At 35.0% G+C, this 13598-nt stretch overlaps 1 non-coding gene across 1 annotated transcript; it reads left to right on the top strand.

The window, feature by feature from the left end:
• Positions 1–10713: 10713 nt before the first annotated feature.
• On the top strand, positions 10714–10820 carry LOC121218899 (small nucleolar RNA R71). The gene has a single exon (XR_005915381.1). It is a non-coding gene; the product is annotated as a small nucleolar RNA R71 (small nucleolar RNA).
• The last annotated feature ends 2778 nt before the right edge of the window (positions 10821–13598 follow it).

Below are 13598 nucleotides of genomic sequence, written 5' to 3'. Positions count from 1 at the left end.
TGCACTAAGTAATCTTCGATTCCCCCTCTAAGCTGAAGCTTGCATCCGACTAAGGAAATATTGTGATGTAACATTGCAAACCAAGCCTAGACGTTAAGGTCAGATTATGAAGGTTACAGCATTCATAAAAACATTGTCAATTAAGTTACATGAAAACTTAGTTTTATTTTCAAAGTAATAAAGTTATTTAATTTATCAAAAACACAAGTATTTAGAAGATCGAGTGTGAACACTTTAACGCAATGTAACACCCTAAAATTGGGCCTAGAAGTTTCGAGGTATTTTAGGAATTTTAGCTTATATGTGCTCAAAAATTCATAAGGTTGGTAATCAATAATGGTTTTGACAATGGCTATTGGGAAACTAAGAAAGTTGTCAAGAAAGAAATTATCAGGTGGCTTGATGTTGGCAGTATTTACCCAATTTCTAGCAGCTAATGGGTAAGTCATGTGCAATGTGTACCTAACAATGGGGTGTCACGGTAGTAAGTAATGAAAATAATGAGCTCATACTGACTCGTACTGTTACGGGATGGAAAGTGTGTATGGACTATCGTAAGCTTAACAAGGCAACTAGCAAGGACCATTTCCCTGTACCATTCATCGATCAAATGTTGGACAGATTAGCTAATAAGGCCTTTTATTGCTTCCTAGATGGTTATTCAAGATATAATCAGACTGCCATAGCACTTTAAAATCAAGAGAAGAGAACTTTCACGTGTCCGTATGGAACTTTTACATTTAGGCGGATGTCGTTTGGGTAATGCAATGCCCCGGCAACTTTCCAGCATTGCATGATGGCCATATTCTCGAACATGGTGGAAAATTTTCTTGGAGTTTTCATGGATGACATCCCTGTATTAGGAAATGATTTTGAAGATTGCTTAAGCAATTTGGAGATGGTTTTATACGGTTGTGAAAAAATGAATCTAGCATTAAATTGGGAGAAACGTCATTTCATGGTCCGTGAAGGCATTGTCTTAGGACATAGGGTGTCACAGCAAGGAATTGAAGTGGACAAAGTAAAAATAGAAGTGATAAAAAAATTACCACCGTTCACTAGAGTTAAGGGTATTAGAACTTTTCTAGGACATATAGGATTTTACAAAAGATTTATCAATGATTTTTTGAAAATGTCTAAACCCTTGTGTACTTTACTTGAACAAAATAAATCTTTTAATTTTGATGATCAATGTTTGCAGCTTTCAAGGAACTCAAGAAGCGACTTGTAGCAGCATCGATTGTTGTTGCTCTAGAATGGACATTGCCCTTTGAACTCATGTGCGACGCCAGTGATTATGCTGTGAAAGCAGTCTTGGGTCAAAGGAGAAACCAAGTACTACATGCAATGTATTATGCTAGTAGGACGTTGACAAAGACTCCACGTAATTATACCATTGTGGAGAAGGAATTACTCGTTGTGGTCTTTGTATTCGATAAATTTCTTTCTTATTTAGTAGGAATAAAGGTCACAATCTATATAGATCACACAGCTATCAAGTACTTCATACGGAAAAAAGATGCCAAGCCGAGATTGATTAGGTGGATACTCTTGTTACAAGAGTTTGATTTTGAAATTAGAGATTGAAAAGGAACCAAAAATCAATTGGGTGACCATTTGTCAAGAATAGAATCAAGGAATGAAGATGAAAGTAAGAAATATATTAAGGAGTAATTCCTAGATGAAGATTTTCTCATTGCCAAGGCATTACCTTGGTAGGCCGACATAGTAAACTTCTTAGTAAGTGGTCTAATGCTACCGAACAGTACTATTAGGATGAACCATTCCTATTTAAGCATTGTGCAGATCAAATAATTAGAAGGTGCATCCCCAACGATGTGATGCATAGTGTCTTACAACATTGTCACTCAAACAAATATGGAGGGCATTTTGGAGGGATGAAAACAACTGTCAAGGTACTCCAGTCAGGATTACATTGGCCAAGTTTATTTAAAGATGCTCATGAATTTTATAGGTCGTGTGACCATTGTCAGAGAACAGGAAATGTGTCTAGGAGACGGGAAATGTCATTGCAATGTATATTAAATATTGAACTATTTGATGTATATTGAACTATTTTCACCATCTGTGAGCAAGCTATACATACTTTTGGTAGTAGGCTATGTTTCTAAGTGGGTAGAAGAAATAGCCCTAGCCTCTAATATGCTAAGTCGGTATTGAAATTTTTACAGAAGAACATTTTCACACAATTTAGAACACCGAGAGCCATTATCAGTGACGAGGGATCCCATTTTGATTGCAAAATGATGTCCAATGCCTTGCGCAGGTATGGGGTGAAACATAGAATTGCCAGGGCATATCACCCTCAAACGAATGACCAAGTTAAAATTTCTAATAGAGAAATTAAACAATTCTAGAAAAAGTGGTGAATCCATCTCGAAAGGACTGGTGTACTAGATTGGTTGAAGCTCTATGGGCATACTGAACTACATTTAAAACACCACTAGGGATGTCACCTTTTAAACTTGTTTACTGTAATCCATGTCATTTACCTGTTGAACTTGAGCATAAAGTGTTTTGGGCAATTAAGAAGCTCAACATGGATTGGGTTGCTGCTGGCGACAAGAGATTGCTAGAATTGAATGAGATGGAAGAGTTTCGAACACAAGCACATGAGAATTCTTTTTTGTATAAGGAAAAGACCAAGCGATGGCCTGATGCCAGAATTTTACCAAGGCAATTTGAACCTGGACAACATGTATTTTTTTTAATTCCAGGTAAGTTAAAATCTCGATGGTCAGGACATTTTGAAGTAATTCAAGTGTATTCATGGTGTTATTGTTAAAGACCTAAGAGCAAGGGCTACATTCAAGGTTAATGGACAACACTTGAAGCATTACTGGGGTACTCTTATAGAGTGTGACTAGCAAAGCGTTAGTCCTCGTGATGTTTTAATTCTTGTTAATAAGTAGTCTTTTCCGTTTTATTTGCCATTCCTGTTTTTATTTTTATTCTCTTTATTTTTAATACAACTTCATTTATGTTTTTTATTATTGTAAACAAGAGGAGAATAAAAGAAGTACAATTTGTTAGTCTATACAGAGCAGTAGTTTGACGCAGCATTACAAAGAAACGTTATGCCATGACAAACTGAATGATGAAGTGTTAAGAAAAGAGTTGACCGGTTAGAAAATTCCAAAGGAAAGATTTTTAAGTAGTTGCATTTAGTGAATATTGGGAAACCCAGAGCATGAAGCCCATAATGTAAGGATCGGTTATTTCATTTTTCCCCCAAAAGTCTTTTCCATTTTTAACTTTTCCTCCACGTCATATCCCTTCCCCCTCACGTTTCCCATTCCCTAAAAATTGTCATCATTATCCCTTTTTACTTTCTTCAACTGGTTCATGTTTCCCACTTCTCACAAATTTCACATTTTTACGGTTCTCTCGTCTTCAACCGTTCTGCTATTTGTTGTTTACTCCATTATTTTCCTTCTCTGTTTCTCTGATCTTCTCTTCATGGCTAGTGTAAGGAGTATTTCTAAACCAGCAGAATCTTCGTGCATTAGCGCTTCGCAACCAAATATATTCTTCAATACTACTGTAACCGCAAGGTATTCAAATAATATTCTAAACCGACCATTTTGCTTTGAACAGGGAATTTTATTGAATGGTGAACCCCACATAGGGTACGATGAATCGATATCTTTGATTCTAGAAAAGCACAACTGGAGCAAGTTTTGTCTACACCCAGGGAATGTTGTGGGTAAAGTGGTAAGAGAGTTTTATGCTCATGTTAATTTCCCAGATTCTCCCTTCATTTATATGCAGGATAAATCTTTAACATTCGTCGAAGACTATATTAATGCCTAGTTCGGCATCATGGAGGTTAGAGATGAGCATTTTGAATTTTTCAAGAATATTACACCAGAGGGGTTGGTAAAAGTATTAGAGGATTTATGCAATGAAGGAACGCAGTGGATTATTTCAAGCCAGGAGTGTTACACGGTTGGAAGAATTGCATTAAAACCAATTGGGAAGGTGTGGTACCCCTTTTCAGGAGTCATCTTATGCTGTCTATGCATAACATGACTGTTTTGAAAGAAGGAATGTTGTTGTTGCATTCTATTCTACAAGAAAGATAGATAAATGTAGGAAAGATTGTCTTCCAAAAGGTCCATAGGTATGTTGATAAGAATTTCGGGAGTTTCAATTTTTCTTCCCTTATTTTTGCCCTTTGTAAGACCACAAATGTGTCTTTAGTTGATGTTGAGAATGTTACCCCCAATACTTGTGGGATAACGCAAGTAATTTTTTCCAAACTTTGAGGAACTAAGTTTACCGTAGCATCCCAACACAATCAACCTTCCCCACCACACATATTCCCACAACAACATCTCTCACCTCTCATGACCAAAAAATCTTCACTTCTCTAAAACAGTTTGAATAGAGGTTGTCTCTGTACACTAGACTCGATACCGGTCGTATGTGCAAGATAGAGATTTGGCATTAAGAAGATCCCTTTAGAAAAAAATTTCAAGACCTATGCCAAAATTTCTGACTTTTCCACCTACTTTTCTCTCGTCTAAGGAGTGCAGAAAAGAGCCAGTTTCACCTACTGCCAAAACTGACCCCATGACTGAAGGAGTCACTGTAGATAAAGCAAAAGTTGTTGAGGAGGAGTTAGAAAAGTCAACCTCTGCCAAACTAGAGAAAGAAGTAGAAGGAAAAAAGGAAGAAACAAATGTCTCTACCATTACACTAGCTACTATCACTAAAAAAAGATAAAACTCCTGAACCGACATCTTCACCCATCTCCATGACTGCACAGGATCAAACAATTGATCAATTGATCGATGAAGTAACGGATACCAACAAAGAAGGTGAGAGAGTTGACCTACTAAAAAGGATGATGCGATACAATGTCAGTGTTTGCAAAGTCTACAAAAAAAATTGAATAAAGTGCCAGCGTTCTAGTCTAAGGAAGTTAAGTTTTGTTTTTCTCTATTGCATTGCATAATTTTTTTTCTCTCATTTATGTGCATATTTATACTTGTTATATACTGTTCATGATTTTACATGCATTGAATACAATCCATGCCTTAGGTTTAAGGGTGTATTGTGTATCTAGGTTGCATTTTGTATGTTCATTTTGGTATATAGGATAATTTTTTCATGGCATAATAACTATTGAAATACTGCTTTGTCTATAAGAAGTACAGTTTTTCTTTAGGATGTTTAATTATGAGCTTAAAACTTTTTTCGAGATACTTAGAACAAGTAACAATAGATTGGGTGAAGTTAGCTTATGCTAAGTTGCTTGGAAATTTATTTCTAAAAATGGGATGTCCTATACTCTATTTTTTATGGATTTTCAAAATATAGAAAGTATCTTTTTAATGCCCTTCAGGATTTTTTAAACCAAACATTAGTTAAATTGCCACTGCATTTTGTTTAAATAAGTATGCACTTCAATGCTTAGAGTTGCTAAGTAGGTCAACATCACTTTGTTTGCTCCATCATGCTGTTGATTAGAAAGGAGGACCTAAGTAAGAGTGTGTGGCATAATTTTAGGGGCATTCTGCTATAGCAAAGGACTGAGTAGCTAAGGAGGTAGTTGTATGCTCCATCCATATTTTTAGTTAAAAGACTTAGCTTGATGAGTGACTTTTGGTTTAAATTGTGACATGATTAAGTACTGGGCAATTCGTTGCATCCTCCATCGTGATTGTCAAGGCAAAAAATTTTGTGGCATGCTAAATCCCCTAATAATAATACTTTATTATTTCAAAAAAAAGAGAGAAAAAGGAGAAGAATACATATATGAAAATGTGAATAATATATTTTGATATGGGCTTAAAGTAAGTGACTTCTATTTAGGTAATGAATGAACTAAGTAAATAAAAAGATATTTTCCATAGGACGAAAGAGAGAATGCATAGGTACTTAGAAAATTTTGTTTTTAGGGAGAAATTTGTGCACTGCCTTTGCTGAACAAACCTTTGACATTCGAATCAGTTTTAAAAAATAGAAGATTGCTAAAAACAGAGGTATAAATTTTTTATCAAATAGCTAGGCAGTACGAGAAAGTTTTTTTTCCAAGGAAAGATGGGTTCATTCATGCATTCAGATGTATTTTTCTTGAGGACTAGTAATAACTAAGGTTTAGGGGTGTGATAACTCTTGAAAAGATTTATATTTCATGCCTTTAGACCCAATTAATTGCTTGTACTTAAGTACATTTTGTTACATTTTAGGACATTTTAGTTAGCGTTTTTAATATTGCATTGGAACGTGGATTGTGTTGGAATTAGCTGCTTTTAATCGCTTGCGGTGGAGTTTTTCTTTTTGTGTGTGGTAGGAATAGGGTTTGGAACGAGAAAATAAAGGAGTGATGTTTTGTCAGGGAAAAGTATAGACAATTTGCCAGCATGGATGTCGTGGCAATGCTGGGAAGACCAAGTCAACATTTACTACACAACAGTCTGAGTTCAAATTCAAACTTGTACCAGATAAATCCCCCTCAAATAGAAGAAGATAATCACTAGCTGTTAGTCAACCCTAGCCTAATCTATCTATAAAAGTTGTTAAAGGGGACCTCATAAAGGGCAGAAAAAAAAGTGAAAGAGATCCTTAGGCTTGAATAAGGGTCCGACTGCACAAAGGACAGGAAATCGAAAGTAGTTCTTCTTAGCCATCATAGGATGCTGCGATGCCAAAGTGTGGACTGGGCCAACAAAAGCTACTTTCCAAAGTTCTTCCATCATTTCCATTAGTGTTCCTTCGGATGATTAAATTGTAGTTGAACGCAATGTCGGATAATATTTTAGTTTGGAATTTTATTTCCAAGCCCATGACCTAAATCTCATAGGGTTAGGATTACTTTTGATTAAACCTTAATTGTTTTTATAGATACAATATATATCTAATTTACTTTACTTTTTTCATTTGATTGTTCTTATTTCTTAATTAAAATACAACAATCTCTAGACATAGAAGGTTGTTTTTATACTATAAACTGATTCTAATTCCAAAAAGGTTGGATTGGTTGGATTAAAATTAAATGAAATGAGCAAGTAGTCAATTGACACTTGTAGTCGACTCTAGACATAGATTCACGATCATACAGAAGGAACCCATGTAAGATACCTAAAAAGCCTATAGACACGAGCAAAGTAACTTGAGGTTTTGCACTCGCGAGAGGCAAGCCATTTTAGAACTCTTCTATACAATTAGATACAATTTTTCCAAGTCATTATTAAAAGTCAAGGTCCATTCTAAGTAATCCTGACCTTCCAAATCACCATCACTCTATTCTTATTCTTTGTTGCAGTATATTTTCACAGTATATTTAGTTGCTTATTTCTTTGTTTATATTCTATCCGGATAATCACTCTTGTTATTGCCATTACATTTCTGCTTTCACTTTTGCCATTGCATTCCCAATTATTCATCAATTCCATCTATCACATACGCCATCATTCCTTTGAATTATCATTGCATACTTACCTTAGTTTACCATAACATTAATCATATTACAATAAATTGACCAATCTTGTGCCTCAATCCAATCCTAGTAGGAATGATACTCACTCATCACTTTATTACTTGAACCGACATGTATACTTGCACACAATCGCATATCATTTTACACGCGACACTTGCATCACACATCAACTCAAAAGGTAAGATCCAATTAGGTGTAACAATTATTGTGGCTAAGATTAACTAACTTTTCAATTCTTTAAAAGCTTCTAAACATGCTTTGTCAAAATAAAAAAAATTGTATCTTTCTCTAACAGCATACACAAAGGTTTAGAAGTTTGTGAAAAATCTTTCATAAACCTTCGGTCAAAACCGGCATGGCCTAAGAAACTTTGAACTCCTTTCGCACTTACTGGTGGTAGTAATTTTTTAATTACGTCCACCTTCGTTTTATCAACTTCAATCCCATTTTTGGAAATTTCATGTCCTAAGACAATTCCCTCGTTAACCATAAAATGACATTTCTCCCAATTAAAGACAAGATTTGTCTCCTTGCATATTTTCAGTACCTTAGAAAAATTACTCAAACATCATAAGAATTACCAAAAACAGAAAAATCATCCATGAAAACCTTAACAAAATTTTCAACCATATCAGTAAATATTGCTATCATGCATCGCTAAAATGTGGCAGGTGTGTTACATGAACCGAAAGGCATTCACTTAAATGCTAACGTACCGTACGGGCAAGTAAAAGTGGTTTTGTATTGGTCTTCCAAGGCTACAACTATTTGGTTGTATCCCGAATATCTATCTAAGAAACATAAAATTCATTACCTTCTAGTCGATCTAACATCTGATCCAGAAAAGGCAATGGGAAATGATCTTTTCGAGTGGCTTTGTTTAATTTTTTGTAATCAATACAAATTCTCCAACTCGTGACAGTTCTTGTCCAGATTAACTCATTAAGTTCATTCTTAACAATCGTAATTTTTCCTTTCTTCGATCCACATTGTACCGGACTTACCCATAAACTACCTGAGATGGGGTAGATAATTCTCGCATCTAACCATTTGCTCATTTCCTTTCAAACTACCTCTTTCATGATAGGGTTGAGTATCATTTGCCTACCGATTCTACCTCTTTCACCTCCTTTATGATAATCTTGTGCATACAAAAGGAAGGTCTTAAACCTCGAATGTCAATTATGGCCTAGCCAATTGCCTTTTTAAATTTCTTTAAAACTTCGATTAGTTGTTCCTCTTGGTGTTCTCTTAATTCTGTTGAAACAATCACATGCAAAGTAAAATAGTTATCCAAATAAACATATTTCAAATAAGAAATAAGTACATTAAGTTTGAGTTTGGGCAGCTCCTCGATTGACAACTTTGGTTGTGTAAATTCTCAGACTTCCAATTCTAACAGTTCAAACTATGCTGGTTGAACATAGCTCATTGGATTGGCTTTCATCAAAGCCATATTTTCATTACATTCTTCATCCTCCAATGGTTCAGACCTTGAGGTGTTCTCCAATGGGTCTTCAAAATTATTCTACCATTCCATAGTAACTAAAGTTTCTAGCTCTTCCATCATTGAAAATCCCTCCGTTGGATTGGGAAATTTCATTGCTTTCAGAACATTAAATGTTACTTGGTCGTCTTGAACTCTCATGGTGAGTTCACCTTTTTGTACGTCTATTAACGTTATTCCCATAGCTAAGAAAAGTCTCCCTAGGATGATCGACACTTCCTTATCTGCTTTAAAATCTAAGACAATGAAGTCAGCAGGAGAAATAAACTTATCTACTCTTACCAAAACATCTTCAGTCCTTCATTTTGGGTATGCTAAAGATCGATCCACCAACTGGAGTGTCATAGTTGTAGGTCTTACTTCACCTATTCTCAATAGCTTGAAAATAGATTTGGGCATCAAGTTGATGTTTACTCCTAAGTCGCACAAAGCTTTACCACAGTAAGATTCTCTAATATTACAGGGTATGGTAAAACTTCCACGGTCCTTCAGTTTTGAAGGTAGCTTGTTCTATAAGAATGCATTGCAGTCCTTTCATAATGCTACTATCTCATATTCACTAAGTCTTTTGTTCTTCGATAAAATGTCCTTCATGAACTTCGCGTAGCATTTGCTCTAAAGCCTCCACCAATGGGATATTGATGTGCAGTTGCTTTAAAACATCAAAAAACTTTTTTAATTACACCTCTCGTTTCTACTTATTTGTTTGGAATTTTTGAGGATATGGAGGTGTTGGAACTTTGGGTTGAATCAGACAACTTTTCTGAGGAGATAAATCTACATCTAAAGAAGATGTTAGCTTCTCAGAATTTATTGGGTTAGATTTTACCTCATCAGACTTTGTAAGTTCTAGCTCTACTGGTGTACGAATTTCAACTGTTGGTTGATTTTCCTCTTTCTTATTAGGTTCATCTTCAATCACAATCATCTTGGGCTCTAAAATCTTACCACTTCGTAGAGCCACTACCTTACAATGTTCCTTACCCAAATTCCTTGGATTTTCTGTATCGCTCGGTAAGGCTCATTGCGGTCGGTTATGAAGCTCCTTAATTAACTAACCCATTTAGCTCTTCAAATTCTTCATCCTTACAGCTTTCCTTTGGATTAAGGTGTCGTTCTTCACCATGTATGCCCTCAACAAGTTCTCCAAACTTTTATATAACTCAGGTTGTGGTGGTTTTGGAACTTTTTGATTAAACCTTTGGGGTTGACTTCGTCTATGTTGCATGTAGTTGTTCATTTCATTTTATTGGTTACTCCAAGAAAAGTTTGGATGGTTGCACCATAAAAGATTGTAGAAGTTCGACTGTAGTTCGTGTCCACTTTTAGTTTGGTGTTGATTCCCCACGTAATAAACTGACTCAGGATTTGATGGACAATTCTCGAAAGAATGGCCATCGCCACAGCTTACGTAGGAAACAACATCAAACTGACTTGGTGACTAGGCTGCAAAATTATTAGAATCATTAGCGGTAAATTGTTTCAACATTGAAGAAATAGAAGATACCTGAGTTGAGAATGATGTAAGCGCATCCACTTCATGCACTCTAGCTACTTGTTTTCTTGAAGTTGCTCAATTTGTTGGCCATTGGTAGTTGTTGCTAGCGATCCTCTCAATAATCTCATAAGCCTTATTGTAAGACTTAGACAAATCACACCATTCACAGAAGTATCTACCATCAATCTTATGTGTGAGTTGAGACCGTTATAAAACGTCTCTAACTAGATGTAGTGTGGAATCCTATGATGAAGACACTTACAAAGTAATTCCTTGAATCTTTCCTACGCCTCGTACAAGGATTTTTCATCCAATTATGAAAAAGTGGTTATCTCATTTCGCAACTTAGCATTTTTGCTTGGTGGAACATACTTAACCAAAAATCTTCTGTTGATTCTTGCCATGTAGATATTTAACTTGGTGGCAAAGAATTAAGCCATGCTCATGCTCGATCTTGCAATGAGTATGGAAGCAACTTCAACCTCAATGCATCTTCAGTCACACTAACTATCTTAAAAGAATCACTCACCTTCATGAAAAATCAAAGGTGCAGGTCTGGATCTTCCGTGGGCATTCCATAAAACTGGCCCACTATTTGGAGGATTTGAAACATCACTGGTTTCAATTCAAATTGGGGTGCCTCGATCTCTAGTCTTCTAATTCCCAGATTTAATTCATTAAAAAGGGGCACAACGTATTGTCTTATGGCATGATCTCTGTCATCAACAATAAGGATTGGGTTGTGCACATGATTGGCTCCATTACATTGTCCATCATTTTGATTTCCAAGGTCCATTTCAACTTCTCTTTGAGTTGATCGTTCACATTTTCTCTGTCTAAACATTTAATTTCAGGGTCTATAGGTAATAAATTGATAATTCGATCTATGCTCATAAACACTTGAAAAATAAATCATAAATAAATAAATTATTAAGGTTAGAAGTTAGATAAAAATGAAATAAAAACCAAATTGAAAAGAATAATTTCACAAAAATGATTAAGGCAATAGTCCTCAACAACGGCGCCAAAAACTTGTAATGCTTAGGTTTGTGCAAGTGCACACAGTCGTTATCAAGTGGTAAAGTAAGTAAATGAGTTATAGTCTCCACAGGGATTATGTATGTTAATCAATTAATTGTAAACTTAAAGCTAACAATTTGGTGATAGAAACTCAATATTTTGAATGATGATGTTTAAGCTAAATTAAATTATCTAAATGTAGGATGATCCCTAATGCAATTTAATCTAAATACAAAGTATGAAATTAAATGTATGAGATGAGTTTAGCAGCAAAAACACAAAAATTCAACTATCAATAACATGAATATGCTAGGATAATTACACTGTTCAACTTAGTTTATTTTTCTCATGCTTAGCATTGTTCGGGAAACATACCATGGCAACTCGATCTTTTATGAGTTTAGAAACCAAATTAAGTTTTTTCAGAATCTTTTACTTAGTGAAATATGCATTTTACTGACCATATTAAACTAAGAGTTTCTTAAATTCATGTCAAGTAATAGGGACAGATCATGTTTGAAACAATTTAATCACATAAATCTAAAAACTATGCTAGATAATACAGCTCGTCAAAAGTTATTATGAACCTTTAATTTAGTCGGATTAGGATCTAAATTAAGCATGCACTTTTCAATTATTGTGTCCATTAGTTGTTGTGTGGTCAGGATCGCTCAGCTAATTCAAATGCATCCAATCACGTATGAATGAAATACATACTTGATTTTAATTGAAAACATGATCGACTGAGGCACAAACACTATAAACATGATTTAAAAAGCTTCATTGAATAAATGCAATCATCCTAGCTCAATAGATTAAGCTACCATTGCTGATGACAAGATCATAAAACATATTGCAAACATATTTAGATCAAAATAACAAATGAAGAATAAACTTTGTTCAAATCGGTAGTCTTATGAACTCCAAATGAAGATGTTTTCCTTTCATCCTCGTGTTGCTCCTTTCCTAACAGCTCCTTAAGGTGGGCAGCCAAGAAACAATCTTATCACAATTTTGCTAGCTAAAGTGCTAAGCGTGGAAAGAAGGAAGAAAATGACAAAATGAAAAAATGAATGGATGAGTAATGAATAAAGGAATGATGGATTATTTTTAGAGATTAAGGGATTAATGAAAAGGTGATAGGAGTGTAGTATTTATACTTGAGGTTGGTGGCTGAATTTACTAAAAATGGCTTCAAAGATCCATTGGTTCTCTCCCATTAATGGCCAGCCATAACGAGTGGAAATGAGGGTGAGTTAGTTGCTAAATTTAAGCATGGAATCATGCTAAATTTATCCATGGAGTGGATGGTCTCTCGAGAAATCTTCATGTGTAGATTTTTAATGATTTTCAAAATGTAAGGACCTTCAAATAATTGTCCCAAAGCTGATTTTTGGTCAGCCACAGGCTTTTGCCAAATTTGGGTTTGTCTCCCTCTTGTTGGACGATTTCATGACCCAATAAATAACCAGACATGTCCACCATGTATCATAACTTAAATTGCGTCAAATTAACATTCTTATGACCCAATTTTGCATGGTTTTTCCATCCATGTAGGGTGGATTTGTTGATGTCCATGCAAGAACTGTACTGAGCTCCATATTATATCACCTCATGGTCCCACTGCATTATTAAAACATAGCACATTAATAAATAATATGAAAATGATTTACTTTATGCACAAAATTCTCATATAATAAAGCACAAATTTGCATATTTCCTAAATTCATGTCCATGATTGAGATTCAAGCAAATTTCACTAAATTCATTAACAAATGCTCGAGATTAGTGTTATTTTTAGTAAAAAGGTGGTAAACAAGACTAGAAAAACCCTATACAATTTAGAGTTTACACCCGTGGGATTTTTTCAGTTTTACGTTTAAAAATATCAAATACTGACGAATAAAATAAAAACCAAAACGAAACCCAAAAACAAATTACAGTCCTAAAATTCCAAATAAATTACTCATGTAAAACACAATATTTAATTAGCTAAAAAAACAATCCGAGCTCCCACATGCCGTCTAGAACTAAATTTAAAGATCACCTGAAACGTATTAAACAAACGAGTGAGCTAGAAGTCTAGTATGTGACTCGACCCACAA

Source organism: Gossypium hirsutum, chromosome D06 (assembly GCF_007990345.1).
Source record: "Gossypium hirsutum isolate 1008001.06 chromosome D06, Gossypium_hirsutum_v2.1, whole genome shotgun sequence".
NCBI classification, from domain to species: domain Eukaryota; kingdom Viridiplantae; phylum Streptophyta; class Magnoliopsida; order Malvales; family Malvaceae; genus Gossypium; species Gossypium hirsutum.
Note: the sequence above shows the minus strand (reverse complement) of the source record. Positions and strands in the feature narration are given on the sequence as shown.